The 20,462-nt window shown below is 29.7% G+C and overlaps 2 long non-coding RNA genes across 4 annotated transcripts; both read right to left on the bottom strand.

Annotated features, from left to right (window-relative positions):
• Positions 1 to 1,641: 1,641 nt before the first annotated feature.
• LOC149885662 (uncharacterized) lies at positions 1,642 to 6,570 on the bottom strand. Of its 3 annotated transcripts, XR_016454294.1 has the most exons (3): positions 5,117 to 5,253; positions 2,777 to 2,964; positions 1,642 to 2,198 (listed from the first exon to the last, which is right to left on the bottom strand). It is a non-coding gene; the product is annotated as an uncharacterized LOC149885662 (long non-coding RNA). The 3 variants fall into 3 exon arrangements; XR_016454293.1 differs by lacking the exons at positions 1,642 to 2,198; positions 5,117 to 5,253 and adding an exon at positions 6,083 to 6,570 and having other exon boundaries at positions 2,338 to 2,964; XR_016454292.1 differs by lacking the exon at positions 1,642 to 2,198 and having other exon boundaries at positions 2,338 to 2,964.
• An 8,288-nt stretch (positions 6,571 to 14,858) lies between these two features.
• Positions 14,859 to 16,365, bottom strand: LOC149885661 (uncharacterized). The gene is made up of 3 exons (XR_016454428.1): positions 16,280 to 16,365; positions 15,989 to 16,088; positions 14,859 to 15,499 (listed from the first exon to the last, which is right to left on the bottom strand). It is a non-coding gene; the product is annotated as an uncharacterized LOC149885661 (long non-coding RNA).
• Between the last annotated feature and the right edge of the window lie 4,097 nt (positions 16,366 to 20,462).

Here is a 20,462-nt window from a genome sequence, read left to right as displayed (position 1 = left end):
AAACCCACTTTTGACCCAGAATTACACAGAATTGCTATACAATTCCACGATGATAATCACAAAAAAAGAATTGATGAAAATTATCTTAATAAAATTAAAAAATTAAATACCTTACCCATTCATCTCAATACTAAACTCTTACTAAAACATGGATTTGAAGAACAACGACAAAAACAACATGCACAAAGAATTAGAGAAACGCGAAGAGAAAAATATAAACACCTTTTTCCATACTTGAACTACTACAAAGAATAAATTAAGACATTCACAACCTTTTTTCATAATGTCATCTCATTATGAAAATGCGCAAAAATGGAAATGAGCCAGAACCTGATATGCCATTTTTTCTATAGAAAATGGAAATGAGCCAGAACCCGCATTTTATAGTAGTCACATATATATACACACACGCATTTATAAATATATATATATATATATATATATATATATATATATATATATATATATATATATATATATATATATATATATATATATATATATTGTAACCTAGATCGTAACTAACAAAATTATTGTTATTAACCTATTTTTGTTCATTAAGCAATCAAACTATGTGGAGTTTTCTTTGTTGTCTACTTAAAACCATTCTTTTTTGGAGATGCCACTTAACTGAACACAAACTAGTTAAAAACTCATGCATGAGTATTAAACATTATGGTTTCCAACTTTTCTTAAACTTGGTTTATCAATAATTAGGATCAAAATCAAACTGAACCTAAGGTTTAGTTGGATTTGAGCTCTAAACCATTAAACATTGGTTTAATCAGATGTCACCTCAACTGCAGTGATGATCAAACAATTTTGGTCCAATTATATTTGATAATTTTTTTATATCTAAGACTTTGGGATGTAATGATATATAAAAAAGGGTTGTAATTTTTTTACTATGATAGTAATAACTATGATACAATCAAAAATAGCTGTATTTTTTCTATAAAAGAATAATTACAAAATAACAAAAAACTGCTGTTTTAAATAAACATATCCTTAACTTGCACATTGATCTGAATATCAGGCTTTTATTACTTTTACAGTATACCCAATATAATAAATTATCACATTTGTAATAGACAATATTAATTACTTGAATTTAAATTATAGTCACATTTAGGTAACTTTTAACTTTAGAAATTATAATTTAACATACAAACACAACTTATCTAAAAGCATCTATAATTTTGTAGTCCTAACATATTTTTAAGATCTAACATATTTTATTTGACGATAGCAATAATACACTTGAATTAATTAATTTTGTAAGCTAAACAAACCAACTTGTTATTTTCACATTTAACCAAAACATGACTGACTGCTATATGCTATATAGTATACCTATATAATATAGATAACACAGTAACACTACTTTTTTTTTTCTGTTGAAAATAGACAAACTTGAAAAACACCAAACAATGTTTCGAATAAGCCTCGTAAAACTGTAAAACGTTTTCTTAATCCACTATATATATATATATATATATATATATATATATATATATATATATATATATATATATATATATATATATATATATATATATATATATATATATATATATATATATATATATATATATATATATATATATATATAAAAGTTAAAACAAACGATGACAAAAAACTAAAACAAAAACAACAGAAGCATTTCGATATCATTTACTCGTTATTAATCAAACTATAAAAAACACTTTCTTTGGAGGATTACTTAGATATTTTTAGATCTAATAAGGTTAAGTTAAAGGAAACTCCCACCGAAGCAGAAACAAAGCCAGCAATAGCTACCTTAAATTTTGTCAACGCAAAAATCAAGCGTGACGCTGGCGAGAAAATTTTTAGTTTAATGTCACTGCTTTAAACTTTCACTTTAAACCTTTGGTAGTTTTCCCTATTCGATTGGCTAAATCGTCCGTCGTTAGATACGAAAAAAGTTATCCGCCGTAAAATGTGACAAAAAAGTTCAATTCAAGTATAACATCAAAATCATTCTTTAGTTGATATGAGCTGTAAAACTTAATTAACAACAATTTTCTTCGTAATGGAGTTTTCTAATTAACAAATTCTGCTTTGAGTTCAGTTTTTCTTTCGATTAGCTGAAAAAAATGCTTCATCGCAGGTTATATCACCGGTTATGAAACAGTAAGACACAATACCAAATATTTGGTCAAATATTTGGAGCAGCTCTAAAAAACAAGCTTTTGATGTTGATGTCTGGTCTGCTTTTACTTTATTGGAAGCATGAAGAAAAGCACTTCCGCTGTTTACCTCAGCAGTAATAAAATAATACCAAACAATTTAGTGAAAAATTAAAAAAGACCATAGTTAACCATAATTGCTATTTGCGTGTTGTGTCATCTATAAATTGACATAATTCAGTAATATGTAAAATAATATAATCAAACAATATCGACATGTTTCAGTAGATAGTTTTTTTACTCTGAATCCATAATTTCCAATATACTAATAATTCAAATCCGGCAATTTTTTATTTACAATAAAGTATAACGAAATGGGCAAAAAAAACAGTGATTTTGTTAAAGGACAAATTGTGGAACTGCATAAAGAAGGATACTCTCAAGTAAAAACAGCTCAAAAATGTCTCAAAGTATCCAAGCCTACTGTTAAGAATGGTCTGCGGTGGCCTTTGCCAAATGTCTGGCTTGTCTTTGAAAGTGAGTTCGAGTTTGTAGAAAAAAACGTGTCGAATTCATAGAGATTGGTGAGATAAGGATAATGTTATCGGATTTAAGTCCAAAATTACCTTAAAAACTGTAAAACATCCACCATCACATAATGGTTTGGGGTGCGATATCAGCAGCAAGAACCATAAGGATTTGAGTAATAAAATACATTGAAATTTTAGAAGCCAACGTCAAAATACGCATGCAGTTGAGTTGCTCCTGAAGTTTCATGAAACGCAAAGTTGCTGCCAACCACTGTTTAAGTTTTCTAAAAGAAGTAATGAGAAAGTTGAGTAATTTACTCAAACTTTTGTAATTAGGAAAAGGATAATGGCCACTATTATGCAGGGGGAAATTTTTAAACATTTTAGCTTTAGGATTACTTGATTTTATTTTTCACTTAAAAATGAGTTGAAATACTTTAGCTTGAAATTGAATTTTAAAAAATATCGGGGAAAATTAATGTTTTTGTGAAAAAAGTATCCGTAAACGAATGTTATCATTTTAGTTTCTACATCGATGCCTATAGAAAAAATAACTGGAGAAGGAAAAATGAAGACATTTGATGTATTTAAGCTGTATACAATCAAATGTCTCACCATGACATGTCAAAGGATGAGAATCTGCCTGCACGGGGATGAGGGGGACACTTGCTTTTCCTGACTTTTCAGAAAAAGTATTTTTTACGGAAGTCAATAACTGATATTTTTTTATTGTTCCCAGAACAGTAAAAAATTATCAGTCAATTACTTCCAGCGCCAGATTTTCTGAAATAGTTCTTTTTTTAAAAATATTTTTGAAAAGGGAGTCGATTAATCTAATTATTGGCATTTATACGTTCAATTGATCGAAATCGATGAAAAGGCCGTATCTGAAGTTGTTCGAATCGTATCGAAAGTTCATTTTCAAGATCGTTTAGAAAGTGAGTTTCAATATAATAAATTCCCAGTAATATAACAATTGAAAACAAGGCTTAGTAAGGTATTCCAAGAATGATCCTCGCAAAATTTCTGTCGAACTTAATACAATTGTTCGTGAGTTTCATGACATAAACTGTAGCGTCAATACAACTAAACGTCGATAACATCTAAATAATCTCTAAGGCCGCCGTCCAATTAAGAAACCGATGATATCTGCAAAAAAATTGAAAACCTGAATAATATTTACAATAGTTCGTATAAGTTGGACTGTTAATGACTGTCCAATTAGTATGAAAGACATGGCAGAGGAAAAGTTATGGTTGCGTGATTGTGTAGGTACCATTTATTCCATAGAAAGTATCATAGGCGCCGAGTTCACGGGGGAAACAGGGGCAGTGCCCCCTTCCCCTCAGGAAATTTATACTAATGATATGTTATCACGAATTATCATGAAGGCGAGAGTATCTATTCGCCCCCGAGATAATCCGTGATAATATATTATTAGTATAAATTTCCTGGGGGGGGGGGGGGCACTGCCCCTGTTGCCCCCGTGAACTCGGCGCCTATGGAAGGTATTATGTACCAGAGAGTTTGTTTAGACACCATGAATGTTTCTGCCACATGTAACGGATAAAATAACTCCCAAATAAATCTTACAATAATGATCCAAAGCATTGCAACGGATCTCTTAAAAATAATTTTAAATTACAAAAGATAAAAGTTCATGAATAGGCCACACGTGTGGCCCATTCATGTTGGCATGCCAACATGAATGGGCCACACGGTTCTGTACAGAACCCAGATCTCAATGTTGGTAGAAAATCAATCAACAAAGACCATTTATTTTCACTGATTGAATTATGTTGTTAAAACATTCTTCAGGATGTTCTCATTATTTTTGCTGATTCGATGCCTAGTCGCTGCAATGCTGTTTTGAAGGCAAATGGATATGCCACCAAATTCTAACTGTTTTATTGAAGCTGTCACATTAAAAATTGACATTTTAAAAATTTTTGAAATATTTTTATCAAAACTCAGTTGTATCTAAACTTTTGCAAGCCTTTTCAAAAAAAAAAAAATAAAATAATCAACCGTTATAATTTGTAATTTTTGTAGTTTGTATTATGAATTGAATTAATATAAAGAACGTTAGGTAAAAATTTCAGCTGATTTGACAAAGTTATGCCTTTCACAAACTTTCTCATGCTGAAATCAAACTTTCTCAAACTGAAAGAAAATCTCAATTTAGAAAGAACTCCGCATTCCTGATAAGTTTTAAGTTCTATTTAACTACCTATGGTAATATGTTCCAGGTATTTAGTGGTGTGTAAAAGGTCTACAGGATATCATACTTTTTGCATGATTGCATCTGTAAAACTTTAAGATACGCTAAGAATATTTATAAAATAATACTTATGTATATTTATAATATAATAAGTGCATGTAAATTTTTGTATGATTTTGGTTAAAAAACATTATACATAATATAGAAGTCCTTACATCATTTATCATTTAGATCTATTGTTAAAACTGTCACGGATGCAGCGGCCAACATGAAATCTTCAATGAAGGCATCAAATGAATGTACTGCACAAATCCTCAGTCATGAGCACATGCTGAATTCTTGAAAACTGCGATCAAAAACTTTTTATTTGCAAGTTTTTGATCGCAGTTTTTAAGAATTCAGCATGTGCTCATGTGACAGAGTTTTTCAAGTTTTCTGGTATAAACAAAATGCAGGTTTTTTTTTGTATAAAAAAGAATATTATTATATTGTCGTTGTGCTTGGGTAATGAAACCAGTTGTTAAATCATTTAATATGTTTTAAACATATGGTAGCACTTCGGAAGCTGCTCTCTCGGCCCTGGGTTATGTACCAAACTATGTACGTAATTAACAGTCGTATGTCCGTAAATTCCTATTTCTGTATTATAAAACTCAAAATACATACAAAATATTCATAACTCCGGCAAATATTCGTACAGCCAATTGAAATAATCGAAATACGAATATTTATCCGTTATTTCATATTGTCCGTTATTTCATATTGTCCGTGTTGTAAAACATTCGCAACAAAGAATAAACCGTCGTAACTAAGGACATTTCTTCGTAAATTGCTTTGATAAATTTTATCAAGGTTATTATTTTCCCGCTAAACTAAACGAAAAACTGAATGATACTTGGTTTCTACTGTCACTTTTCAGAAGTAAGGATTTTTTTTTAAAATTTTCTGCAACTTGTTACTAAAATTTAGCTTAAAATTTTAGTAACAAGTTGCAGAAGTCAAAAAATATTTATCTTAGTCATTAATTAATGTAACAATTATTTATCTTAATCATTAATGTAACAACACAATTACTGAAATGCAGAATATAAAGTTTTAGTAACAAGTTGCTGAAGTTAAAGAATCATTAATTAATGCGACGTTAATAAAAAGTAAAAAAAAAATTTTTTTAATAATTTTACCTCTTTTCAGCCATAAAATTGAAAAGTCTCGTCCGTAAAATAAAATGCCTAGATGCTGAAAGACAATTTTTTGATTTGATTTGTTCACCCATACGCGTTTAGGAGATGGACGTGCAACGATATTGTTTTTTCTGCGAACCATGCTCGTTGCGTATTGTAACAAATCTTTTGTTTTAAACAATAGAAATTAAATTATACTAAAGTCTGTCGGATTCGTCGAAAATTTTTGGTCTCGTCTAACCAGTCACATCAACTTCCTTTTAGTTATTCAAGATAACACCAATAGAACCAAGTTTTAAGCTTAATTTTATATAGCTCGGCATTGTTAATACTTTAAGAAATAACGCTAATGATAATATAGAAATTGAGATCATTTACTTAAGTACATGATAACTAGAGATATTACAAATAATGCAAAATACTAACTACTTTTGTAGCTACCTAGAGCATATTAGTTTCATGTCCAGGGAACTTCTCCATCAAATATATTGCTGTAGACTTCCAGTTATGAATACAGTAGAATATCTCTCATTCGAATTTTATGGGGAAAAATAAAAGTTCGAATTAGACAGATTTTCGCATCATAGAAAGTTGATTTTTATTTTACGCATTTCACGGTGACTTTGCATTTAATCGAATTATGGAGGTTTTGTAATTAAGGAGATTCGAATTAGAGAGATTGTACTGTATTATAAAATTTTTCATTTTTATGTTTAACAACAGAAGTATATACAGTTAAGGGATAAATAACTTATGCATAAAATGAATGTAAATACAATATAGAAAAAAATAATTTGTCACAGTTTTAAAGAATTTAGAAAAGCCAATTTATGGCAAACCGCAAGAATAACGAAGTATTTAACTTTAACTTAACATGATTTACCAACTATATATAATTTTTTTTTTTTTTGACAAAAACAAATGGGTTATGTGCTTTTTATGACAAATGAAATATGTAAAATATGAAAAACGAAAACATGAAATATCTAGCCGCATTTTGCAAGATAATTATAAATTTGAATAACTTTTTAAAAGGTTTTGCTATATCAAATGAATTACAAAAAAGCTCATTAGAAAATACAGCTACTAGAAAAATAATGCATAGTGGAATATATAATAAGAAGCTTATAGAGTAGTCGAGGCAAAAAATGGCGATATCGGAAAAAATACACAAAATTAAGGCTGGTGAATGAAGGACCAAGGAACTGAATGAAACCAGATCTTGACAAAAATTTTTATTTCAACTTTTTTATATTTCGCTATACTTTTTTTAGTCATTTTAAAGTTATCCTTATAGCTCTATTTTATTATTGACAGACTTTGTTTACACGAAAAAAGTTTAAAAAATTTTCAAATGTTCGTCTTGAAAAAATGATTAAATCAGTTCGTGCCGACAACTAATTTCCTTTACCATGGTGTAATTTCATTAGTAATTTGTCAACGCGTGAAGTAGTTACTCTATCCTGAACAGTCTTATTAAAATAATGCTATAAATGTTTAAACTAATAGCAAGTGATCAGAGTTTCTGTTTTAAAATTGTGGGCAGCCATTTTAATAAATTTTTTTTATTGACGGGTGAAAATTTAGAGTTTCTCGGAAACTTTCATGGCTCACTGATTTCTGCGGCCTCTTTGATGTAAAACAATCAGTTGCACGTCCATCTCTTATACGTCCATGGTTCACCACAGCACCTTAAATTTTCCATGAGTGAAAATATGGCCGTACGGATGTAAATATGGCCGTACGAATGAAAATATGGCCGTACGAATGTACGGATGTACGAATGTATGTAAGTACGAATATACGGAAGTACGGATGTACGGTTGTACGGATGTATGGTTGTACGGATGTACGGTTGTACGGATGTACGGTTGTACGGAAGAGTGTCCGTGAATCATGAGAGCATTATTTTTATAACGTCTGGATTCTTAACTACGAATGTAGAATTTGAAGAAAAAGTTCATCAATCTGTTGAATCTGCAACCGTGGATCTTAAGGCTGATGGCATCATAGTACCTGATGAAATCATATTAGTGAATTACCAGCCCACTCAGAGTTGGTATGCTCGGAATGAGTTCTATTAAGTTGCTAAGAGGAGTTTCTATTTTCCATTAGAAAAAACGAAGTTCGGATTGAGTTTTTATTGTAAAAAAGGGGAATTTTTTTATGAGTAGAGTGGAGATGTCAGGGTGGAGATGTGAGCGCGTGAGATATTGTTTAGTTTTTAGAGATTGTGTTTGGTTATGCTAGGATGTTGGGTTGTCTCAGTGTTGTGTGTGGGTGTGTGTGTGTGGTTCGTGTATATTTTGTATATGGTTCGTTTATGATTCGTTTATGGTTCGTGCATAGTTCCTGGATGGTTCGTGAAACGGTAGATCCTTGACTTCTAACACTTTAGGCTTACGCAAGGCTTAACAACAAAAAACTTAAAACAATTTATAACTGTATAATAAAAAGTAATTCTCAATCAAAATATAAATAAAATGAGAATCCTACTAATAGTCCTTCTCGTTTCACTTATAGAAAATCAGATCTTTAACTTAAGCATATTCTTTTAATATATATAAATGCAGATAAATGTATACAATCAAAAGTCACTTCAAGATATTTTCTTACCACCTTTAGACACATGGCCATCTATTTACATTAGAAATATTTAAAGTTTTCTTTTTCTCTTGAAAAGCATTCCTTTTTTTTTAACCTCTTCTTTCAAAATCTCTTTTCTCTTTTCACTAAAAATCTTTTATAAAATTCTTCTATCAGGTTTATAGGTTTTCTTCCATGAAAATCTACTCATGAAAGTTCTGTTTTTTCTCAACCGTTCTTTTTTCTGTGTATCCGCAGATGTTTCTTCAATAAGGTTCCAGCATAAATAATGGTTTTTATCTTTAACCCTTTCATGCGCGTCATGTTGTTCATGCGCGTCATGTTTCATATTGTTTTATAACAACAAATTAAACTAAGCTTCCCCAATGCAAATAGTGCATTCTAACCAATTGAAAACAATATTATTTTATAAAGGAAACTTGAAAAAGGCTGTAGAAAAAGTCTACTTTAACATTTCATAGTACCACCGACATTTTGTAGATGATTTTTTATGGGTTATGTTAGTTATGGAAAAATAATTGGAGCATAAAGAAGGTTAAATTAGTTTAGTATTTTTGTTTCGACCTCTGAGTCATGGTTCTCTAAAACAGATTTTACCGGTTATCTTTTTATAACCGTTTAACTCTGGTCTCGACTTGTTTGTAAATATCATAAGGTACAGAATATCATAAGGTAGTTACAGAATTTTCGCAAAACTTTACTAATTGAGCTATTATCATTTTATCAGTGTAGCAAAATTGAGTTTCTGGTTATTTTATGTGAAAAAATTTTAAGCTTTAATTGTGTGAGTTGTCAGAATAATCGGTAAGTAACATTATATGATGAAAAGGACGCAAATGAGAAAATTCATAAAAGGACATCTATGGTTTTTCCCGTGCAGTCTTCAGCTATATTTTTTTGTGCAATTATGATGCTCTGTTTGATAGGAAAAAATTTAATGGAGCATAGTTGGTCACAGAAGATAAAGTCAAATACAAAGCTAAAAAAAATACAAGCTATAAAAAGAAATAAACACTCTGTTGCTTATTCCTCTTCAACCAAATATTCTATATATCCATCAAAACAAATGAAGATCAAACATGGTCAATGTATTAATCAACCAAAAACTTCTACCTTATCAGGGTGTGAATATTTAGCTTAACTCATGTATTAATGCACCATAAATTTACATGGAAACGCACCGTGATGTGAGTTATTGATGTTTGTTTTTCTGTTATAATTCAGCAAAATAAATACGACATACTTAGATTTAAATTGTAAAAATGTTTTCGGATTCCAATTTATTCCCGATTATCGAAAATATTGTATCATAATTTTCATAAATTTCATAATTGATATTATATTTAAATATAATATCAATTATGAAATTCATTACAGGCAAATACTTTTTACACCAAACAAGCCTCGCAACGACTGTTCGTAACAAAACTTTAAGTATGTTTTTCATCCCTAAAAACCATCACTACCACAGACACCACGCAACCTTGGTGTAACAAATTTAAAGCTGTGTTTTGTAGATTTTAATGTATTAAGGAAAACGAAATGCTGAAGAAATCTTCTACTTTAAATTTAGTTTTATAGCTAACTTACTCTAATCGTGTATATATTCAGTAAAAATACTTAATAAATTTACTTAGGAAGATTTAATAGGTGAAGATGTAGATTGAAAATGAGTTTGAACAGCGGGTGCAGTAAGCACAGGGGACTCAGGCTGTAATACACTAGGCATCAAATTCTGTAAGGAGCGTATTTTGTATAAGTATATCTGTATGATTGTAAAAGTAAAATGCAGGCTTACTTTTATCTAAATCAACGTAAGCCTATCCCTGAGGTTCTTCTTTTTTTTCTGCCTAAAGTAAAAAAACTAATCTTAATAAGTTTGCTAGGAGGGTAGCACCTGCAGAACTGCTAATACACTTTAGAAAGCGCCGCAAATTTTATTCTGCTGTTCAATGTGAAAAATCAGAGAACTGCCAAAATGAAAAATATGTACTGTCACTAGCATTTGATTGCATATAGACTATGAGCCTGCCTAAAGCTTCTGTGCAAGAGCTGTGTTATTTTAGGTAGTTTTCTAATAATGAACATGGCATGCATAATGTGAAAAATCATCGCATTTTTTCTTTTATCATAAGGGTATAGGAAAAAATGGCCCAATTGAAGTTTGTTCACTTTTTAAATAAGTATTTCAAAACAGCCCTTAATCACTTCGGAAACTTCCTTTTATTTTGTGGCAGTTGTGGTTAATAAAATAAAAATCAGGCTTCTATCAAGGTTCTATTTATTTGACTCCGACTCTGGACGTATTGATAAAGTTTTACAATATTTCTCTATTCATGGGCACAGCTAAATGTCTTGCAACCGGGATTTTGGAATTATTTCAAGTTCTATGAAAAATCATGACCGTGTATTCACTGCTTATGAAATACCAGATCTTTTATTAACAGTTCATCAGAATATAAAAAAAATTACTGCGCATGAAGCTGTGGCATATGATGTGTTAGATTTCAAGAATTGGCAAAGACTTCATTGCAAAAGGTCATGCGTATCAAAAGGAACCAAAGGAAAAAATGTTTACTTCCAAATAACTAGCATTTTCTAATTCGAGTATAACCGTGCATTTCAAGACATTATGCGAAAACATTCCTAAATACCAATTGCGTTTTGCTAAACATTTTTATGACTAAAGCTAAAACTTCATTCTACCACCATCTGAACTTGCATGACCAGCCAAAAAACGGCAAACAAAATGGTGCAAGATTAAAAACATAAAATAGGGCATACATTCCTAATAATTACAGATATTTTTATAATAGACCTTTGACTGATGCAGATTTATTTGATAGAGATTTCGAGGAAGAGGATAAACGAACAGAAAGATGCATTAACATATTTATATTTATAACTGTTCTAGAGGCATATACAGAATTAATACTAAAAGCTACCATTTTATCAATTGATGATTATAAATGATCGTTTTAAACAAATTAATGATTTTTTTTATAATTGCTGAAAATTTAAGTATTGCAAATTTACGCTCTTTTGAAAACCAATTCAAAATTATTTTGGTGTTTTTCAATTACTTAATACGCTTTCTCAACATTTCTCGACATTTCTTGACATATTTGCTTCCAAATAGGCTCCCACGTTATATTTAAAATCAATCTTTAACATATTGAAAGGGTATTCTGCAACTTAAAGGGATATTCAGCAACTTAAAGGGGTATTCTGAAACCAAGATTGTAGAATAGCACTTAAATTCGAACTCAGCCCAATTAGACAATGAGTGCTGTTGACAATCAAAAGTAGCAAAAATATTAATTATAAACTTGCATTTGCATCAGAAAGCAAATCATTTACAAATCTCCTGCCACTGGCCTGGTGTTCTCAGTAATATATAACATTGTATAAATTCGTTATACTTTACAAGTCATTTCTGTACAAAAGTTTCTCAACTTCTTGATGAACATCTTGTAGAGAAATGACTTAAATAACGGGTGATGACAAAAAAATGGGACTGCGTTTAAAAACGCATAACTCCTTTACTTTAAAAAATTTTTTCAAATTAAAAAGTATCTGGTAGAGAATTTTTCAAGCTTTAAAAGTATATATTTATTTATCTTCTATAACTTCATTTCGACGAATATTATCGATTCGACCTTTTACCGATCCTATAAGAGGTGTATGACTGTAAAGTCGATCTTATTCAAATAATACTTTATTTCATGGCAAAAGTTGATCAATAGTTTCTGCTTGCCAGTTGTTCTTGTATACTTCTTTTAATCAAACTAAAAGTCTTCAGGTACGCTTTGAGGGTTTTCTTCCTTTTCAACAAAATTGATGTTACTTTGCCTGAAATGCTCCACTACAGTCTTTGCGCAACGTAATGTAGCTAGGTCAGGCCAGAATATGTACTTGTCATCTAAACGGTTTGCTTTGATGAAATGAGCAACTCTTTTTATGATGCATTCGCTCAGGTGTAAATTTTTGCTTGATTTATTGCTTGCAAGGTACAAAAAGAGGTTTAGAAATGCAAATCCAGATTAACACTTTTTGCTCGTTTTTTTCAACTGGATTATACTTTACGCTTGGTGGAGTTAAAAAAGTGTTACAAGAGAAGAAGTTTTGGCTTCCATTAACAGCGCTGTGCTCTAAGTGAAACAAGATTCGTCATCAATCATCCAATCATGATTTTTGTATTTTTCGAATAAGTGACTGCATCTCGTTCTTTTTTTTGCATTTAAAATCTCGTGTTTTTTCAATGTTTTGCAGATAAAAGATCGCGCAAAAATTTTCTTATTGCTTGCCTCTGTGAGACTCCATCCTTTTGGTCTTCAGAATATTAATGTTCGTTTTCGTCATTTTTTTAGCGACCCGACCTCTTCCTTTACTTTGTTGAGTTCCAATTCCATTTTCTGCACGTTCAATTATACAGCATAAGGTTACTTTTGGTACTTTTTCTGCTTTAAAATGACAATAAGTGTAATATTTACCATGTTGCTTATTGTCCATGTAAAAAGCATACGCGCGCTGCTTACTGGCCATGTAAAAACCATCCACATGTTCGCGGAAAAGCTCTTGCTTAGATTTGTTTATTTTTATACTCAATCATTGAATTTTAATTGATTTTTTTTCTTATATTTTTAAAGTTAGAACTAGTCATTAAAAATACACACAATATATCTATACAACAAATAGAACTAATATATGCAAATTTAAATTGAACGCAGTCTCATTTTTTTGTCATCACCCGTTATGTATTACACAGTAATAACTAATTTCGCACTTTGAAAAACGTTATTCACACCATCATTTGTGTTGTGACCAAAACTAAAAAGTGTAACTAACTTAACTAAAAAAACCGTAACTAAATTTAGTCGACTAACTTTTTAGTCTAACTAAAATTAGTCGACTAATTTTTAGTATAACTAAAGTTAGTCGACTGACATTTTAGCGTAACTAATATTAGTCAACTAGCTTTGTTGTCTAACTGAATTTAGTCGACTAACTTTTTAGTTTGCGAAAAATATATTGTTACTGTTACCTGAAAAATACTTTTTTAAAATCTTGTTATGCGTTTGTTGTGATGTGGTTTGAGCGCCATCTTTTTGATTAAAAATTGCCGTAAGTTGCAATTTTTATCTGCTGGGCATCTTTTTCAAGGTTCCATTTTCAGAGTTTTTCAGGTTTTTGGAGGTTTGCAACATAAATATTTGGAATTTTGTAATAGTAATAAAACTTATCTAACTAGTCCCTAATTAAATTTCTAATTAAAGTGAATTTATAAATTATAAAACACATGTGAAATCAATTTATAATAATAAAATGCCATATTTTTGAAAGGCGTGTTATATGCAGAAGCATTTTCGTATTTCCTTTATATAATAGCTGCAATGATTTTTTGAGATAATAATACGAAATTTATTTCGTTCTACACTCATAAAACCGCAGATATTTACAGTGACAACAATAAGATTGTAACAGTTAAGCAGTTAATGTTTTTTATTATTTCTATATTGCGTAATTGAATATATAACTTGCTCAAGTCTCAACTTTGTTTTTCTTTTAAAAATTATTATTAAAATGCTAATAACTAATTATGTTTACGGTATAAAATATCTGTTGATTTTGACGGAGTTGTTCTGCTAACAAACCAATTTTTATTTCATTTAATAAAAGAAAATTTGCGGCAATACTAGGTACAAACAAAACATTTATATTACCTAATTGTCACAAATTATATTACGTATTTTGAATTTCTTAAAAAACAATAAATTTTGATGAATGTCTTTAAATTGATTTATTTGTTATAATTCATATTATGTTCATATAATTTCATGGTATATGTTATTCAGTTTTTTTTAGTACTAAATCTTGTTTTAGTCAACTAATTTTAGTTAGACTAAAACTAACCTTAACTCCCACTCCTAACTATCATAAAAAAAATATTGTATTTGCTACAATGTGTCTACTGACTGAAAACGCAAGCTATTTTTCAATACAAATAAGAGAAAAACTAAAAAAATAAAAATAACATAAAAACAGTCATTAAAGTTCAAAAGGCAAAAAAATTATTTGTTTACCTGAGTAAAATAATTTTTATCAAAAATTATATTTGCTATAAAATATATAGTAAAAAGTAAAATCTTCAAAAGCATTTTTTTGGGGTAAAAAATTAAAAAAAAAAAAAAAAAACCCTTTCATTGTAAAGCGAACGTAAAGGCTTCACAACAAGTTTTGTATCAGTTGCTTTAACTGAGGTGCTCTAGCCTTATTTAGTCGAATGAGCGCAACGTTTTTTGGGTAATTCTAATTTTGCAGACTCAATATGTTCATTACGCTCAAACTTGATGATAAATAATTTTAAATCATGATAATAGATTTTTTTTCGCAACATTTATGCACTTAATGAAAACTTTGAAAACTTCAAAAATCCTTTTTACATTTTAGTCTTGATTTCATTGAGGGGCGATTGTTTACGTATTTTATTTGAACTTAATGCTAATAAATTCATTAAATTCTCCTCTGATGGTTTCTTGAGATTTTTTTTCAATTGCAGATTACTGACAATTTGTCGACAGCCGATATTTTTATGACTTGTTTTTTTTGAAAATCTCTTTTTTTCGCGTCAGCAAAAAAAATTCTGTCCGTGATGCTGCTTTAATCCATAATCTTCACCATTCTTTTTATATTTTAACGCTACATTCTTGCTACGATGGAATTGTCGTACTATTTCCCTTGTTGAGTTTCCGTTACTTGATAAAAATGCTTTTTGAACTCTCATAGAATTTTTTCTTACGGCATTGTAAACTGAAAATAAAAATACACACCTTAACCACTTTTATATTCGTAATATTTATGCATAATATATATGTATGTATTGTTAGATACCAACGTTTAATCGATAGATACCTCCATACTTATGAACAAACAAAAAAGTAGATTTTTTTGTATATTTTTGTGAGGTCTAAAATGTTATATATTTTTAAATATTTAGTTTAATGAACAATTCTAATGTAACGCATTTTTTAATTCATAATCCTCTAAGTTTTAAAACCTTTTTTTATATGCGGCGTTAAAGGTTTGTGGAGGACTGGAGATAAGTCAGAATGGAAACGGTTTTATTCATTGGATAATTATTATGATTATATTCGATGATTATGATAATATTTGATAATTATGATAATATACATGGGATAATATGGTTTACAGCAGTTATTTTTAGTGCTGCAAAATATTTGCTATGATGTAATTATTCATGTGGTTACAAACTTTACGTGATGTACAAAGTAAATTTACTCGACTAATTTTTCTGCATGTGATTCCTCCGCGTGTAACACGAGATTTCTTATGTTTTTAATCTTTCCGTCAGCAAACTTTTTTCTCTTTTTGCATCCTTCTAAGCAATCATGAAAAAAAAGATCAACTAAAAGTTATTACTCAATATTATATGATTTTGGAAAAAAGTAAAATGAATGTGTAAAATGAACGAACTTTTAGGTACTTAAATCTGAAAAAAAGTTTTGCATATTTTTCATCAAAAAATTTATTTCCTTAGCAGCTACTGACTATCGAAGAAATTAGTCATACCTAACAATTGAATTAAATCGTAGTAATCCGATTATCAACAAGTCAAGCTTGTTTATTGAGCGGTTCTACTGACAGTTATAAGGAGTATTTTTTTTTAATTTTATTTTTAAACTTAAACAAAGGATTAGAAAATTGGGACAACGAGAAAAAAAACTTTAATGCAATTAAGCAAAATGAGTCTGGTGGAACAAGGCCATTATAATGAACTTGAAAACATAAGCAAATAATTCATATCTAAATCGGAATATCACTAGATTAAAAGTTGCTTAGAAATAAACAAACTTGATAATTTACAAATTGCTCACATATTTCCCTTATCAAAAGTTCTTGAGATCAATTAGTTAGGGTATCTTCTCGCAAAAGTAATCAAATAACTCTCAGTAAGTTTCCAATACCAATACAAAAAGTACAAATAATTTATATTGATTTTGATATGCGTCATGAAAAAATAAAATCAAAATAATCTGATTAGTAATAGTTTCGTATGAATTTGTTGCGCTCACAAATATTGATGTAAAGTTCTCCTGTTAATTTTAAATCATAAATCAAAATTTACATGAATCAATATAATTTTTCTTTTCAAAAAACCTTTAATAGTAACTAATTACGGTTCTTGTATAATTAAGGAGGGTGGATGTGGGGAATTCAGCATTAGTCTAATGATAGTATAAAGTTGATATATTAAAAGTAAAAGCAATATCATCAAACTATTTGATGAATGAGCCAGTTACTGGAGTATGAAGACCTAAAAAGTTTACAATGGTTTAATTACAAAGAATAATAAAAACTTTGAATCTGAAAAAAAGATATTTTTTTTCAAGGTTTTGCAAAACTTCATGACATTCATTGCCAGAAAAGTGTCCGCAATGATGTGGTTGGACCTGAATATATAACAAAGTTGGCTATTCTTTGGTACCAGGCAAAGAGTGTAACAGATTCTTGAAAAGATGATTGACAATTTTTAGAAGAAGATAGAGTTCCATTGGTGGAATCATTTCCAAAATGAACGCTGATTTATCCATGTTGATTAATGTTAGATGGATTAGATTGTCAAAATCTTTTTCAGGGTTTACATCTAATCCAGCAGCAATAAATGCTTCAAATTTTTATATGACCAACAACACTGTTGTTTGTGCTCTAAGTTTTTACAGCCATACAGAAAACTGCAGGGAACTTTGCAATCGAGCAATTGTAGATTGTGAGGCCAACTAATGAATTATATAGTTGTTTGTGCTCAAAGTTTTTACAGCGAACAATCAGTTTCTGTTCTTGAGCCTTTTTTTATCACACAAAAAAAAAAGCTCAAGAACTGATTTATTTGTGTGCAAAAACCAGGCCTAAACAAATCAAATTTTTATATGGCCAACAACACTGTTGTTTGTGCTCAAAGTTTTTTTACAGCGAACAATCAGTTTCTGTTCTTGAGCCTTTTTTTATCACACAAAAAAAAAAGCTCAAGAACTGATTTATTTGTGTGCAAAAACCAGGCCTAAACAAATCAAATAAGATTAACTAGAAGACGCTTGCTTAATGCGATTACTTGTGGATAACTTTAATATTTTTAGAAAACAAAAGTTTTGGAATGATACAGAAGGATATTGGTACTTAATGTTGATGGAAATGAATATTCTCCTCTCCTGGAAATGCTTCTTTTGAGCTAATGATAGGAGATACAATTTGCTCAGCTCCAACTGGATCTGACTGGATCAAAGGTTGAAAGTTTTGGTATCTAGTTCCCATGGTGCAGGAATGTTTAAAACCTTGACCTATAACTGATGAATATTGTGTTTATCTTGTTTGTACTAACGGAAAGTGATGACTTGAGGAAGCCCAGGGCTGGAAGATTCTCCTTCATCAAGGTTTTTGGTCTGTTCTTTTGTCCCAAAGGATGTTTTTCGTTAAGCTTGAGCTTTTCAATTTGGCAAATGGGGTAGCCACATGAATTAGATTATTTTGTCAATGGCTTGACAAAAATTGTGGAGATGTTGTAGGTTAGTGGCAGTGAAGCACTCGTGTTGCTAGCATCTCTTTCTTGTAAGAGAGTTTGGTAAGGGTTGAAAATGGCCCGTGGAACCCTTCCATCAGAAAAGCTTATTTCACTTTTCACTTATTTTTAAATTCTTCCAATGATGAAGTCATTTAACTCTCTGTTACATTTTCTCATGATAAGAAAACATACAGATTTTCTATAGTCTTTATGGTTTTTTTTTTATTTCATATTTTAAATTCTGTTTTATTTCCAATTAAAAAAAAACGTCTTTCGTGCAACAAGAAATACTTCTATTCTCATAGCCTTCACATTTCTGCATTTAAAGAATTTAAAGGGCAAAAATAAATAAATTTAAAACTAAAAGTAGAATAATTGTAGTAAAATAATGTCAAACTTACAAAGGAGACGAACTTTATTTAAAACTTTCATAAATGCAAAAGTTCTAAACCAGGTACGGTCGAAGCCAAATTTTTTTCAAAATGAATAAGAAAAGCTGAAGGGAAAAGTAAAGTGGAACGGAATTGTGTTAGTGTAAGGTTTTTTATCCCCTTCATTCTCTAAATGATTCTAAATTTATATACAACATTCGCATATATATAAACAACGTTTTTATTAGTTCTATTATTTACAGTTATAGGTTATAGTTTAAAAATTTTTAAAAATGCTTCAGCTTCTTGTTTTAAGTAAATTGCAAAATATGGTTCGGAGAATATGAATAATGTAGATTCACTTTTCGGGTTTGAAACCGAAGCCAAATTACACTGAAATAGGTTTGATACAAAAAGCTTGGAATAGGGTTGATACATCAGCTCAACTAAAGTTGAGTCGATGAAAGTTCTGTCTTTGCTGAGCTAAGCCTTTAAGCATACGAAATGACAATGCATATTTGAAAACATATTTTTATTAGATTGAAAACCATGAAGGCGACTACAATTATAGCAATGCAATCGCTATTTAAAGCTCTAATTAATATATCAAGTAACTTAACTATTTTAAAACCATTACGGGGTACGCTCTCCAGACTTCGCCATCTTAAATATTTTTGTGGTATTTAAAATACAAAGTCATTGTTATTTCCATGTACAAAACTTCGTTTACATGAGATAATCATTTTGGGGACTAAAAATGAGCTTCTTATATTGATGCTGTTCTTAATTCCTTTAATACTTACTGTGTTGTGCATATTTTAAAGTAGAGTATAAGCTATAAGTGGAAACAACAAAAAGAATTTCATTGATTTCAGTGATTGGTTCGTGCACAAATATTAAATTTAATCCAAAGGATCTGATTTACTTTACTTTTAATCTCTTTTTAAAAAAAAAATACCGGACTTAATAATGCTAATAAACCTTGATAATGGTGAGTAAACGTGCTTAAAGATGGATTTTGACTTATTTTTTGAAATCTCAATAAAATATTTAGTGTTTTCTTAAGAAAATAGAAATGGGTTATTTTAAAAACGAGTCGCAATATAAGAATGGAATAGTAAAAGATCGCAGAATAGTTATAAAGAGCATCGAGGTGTTCTTAGTTCCTTTTTTGTTAGATACGCATGCGCCAAAATTTTGTAAACAATTTCGTGATTTCCTTCTCGCTTCGAGACATGAAGATATGATATGGATCTGTAACAATTTCCAATTGAAAGCAGGTGTAATCGTTTCTTAATAAAATACAATCAAAAATTTAGTATGGTTTCTATTGGTCGACATTTATTTTCTATTTTGTTTTGTTACCCTCTCAAATAATAAAAGCTTACCGATTCTATTTGCTTCACATATTTAAAATCTTGTTTCCTAAAAGTAAAGGCTGTGATGTTGCAACCCAGCTATAAATCTTAGCAGGCTGTTTAGGTTTTAAACTTGTTTGGGAATGCATATATCAGGCTACATGTGTGTATGTATATATATATATATATATATATATATATATATATATATATATATATATATATATATATATATATATATATATATATATATATATATATATGTATGTATGTATGTATGTATGTATGTATGTATGTATGTATGTATGTATGTATGTATGTATGTATGTATGTATGTATGGATGTATGGATGTATGGATGTATGTATGTATGTATGTATGTATGTATGTATGTATGTATGTATGTATGTATGTATGTATGTATGTATGTATGTATGTATGTATGTATGATATATATCATACATGTAT

The sequence above is a fragment of the Hydra viridissima genome, unplaced genomic scaffold, assembly GCF_058129835.1.
Source record: "Hydra viridissima isolate aposymbiotic clone 2 unplaced genomic scaffold, HvirCarnegie_v1 scaffold_7, whole genome shotgun sequence".
Lineage (NCBI taxonomy): Eukaryota > Metazoa > Cnidaria > Hydrozoa > Anthoathecata > Hydridae > Hydra > Hydra viridissima.
This window is presented reverse-complemented; position numbering and strand designations above follow the sequence as displayed.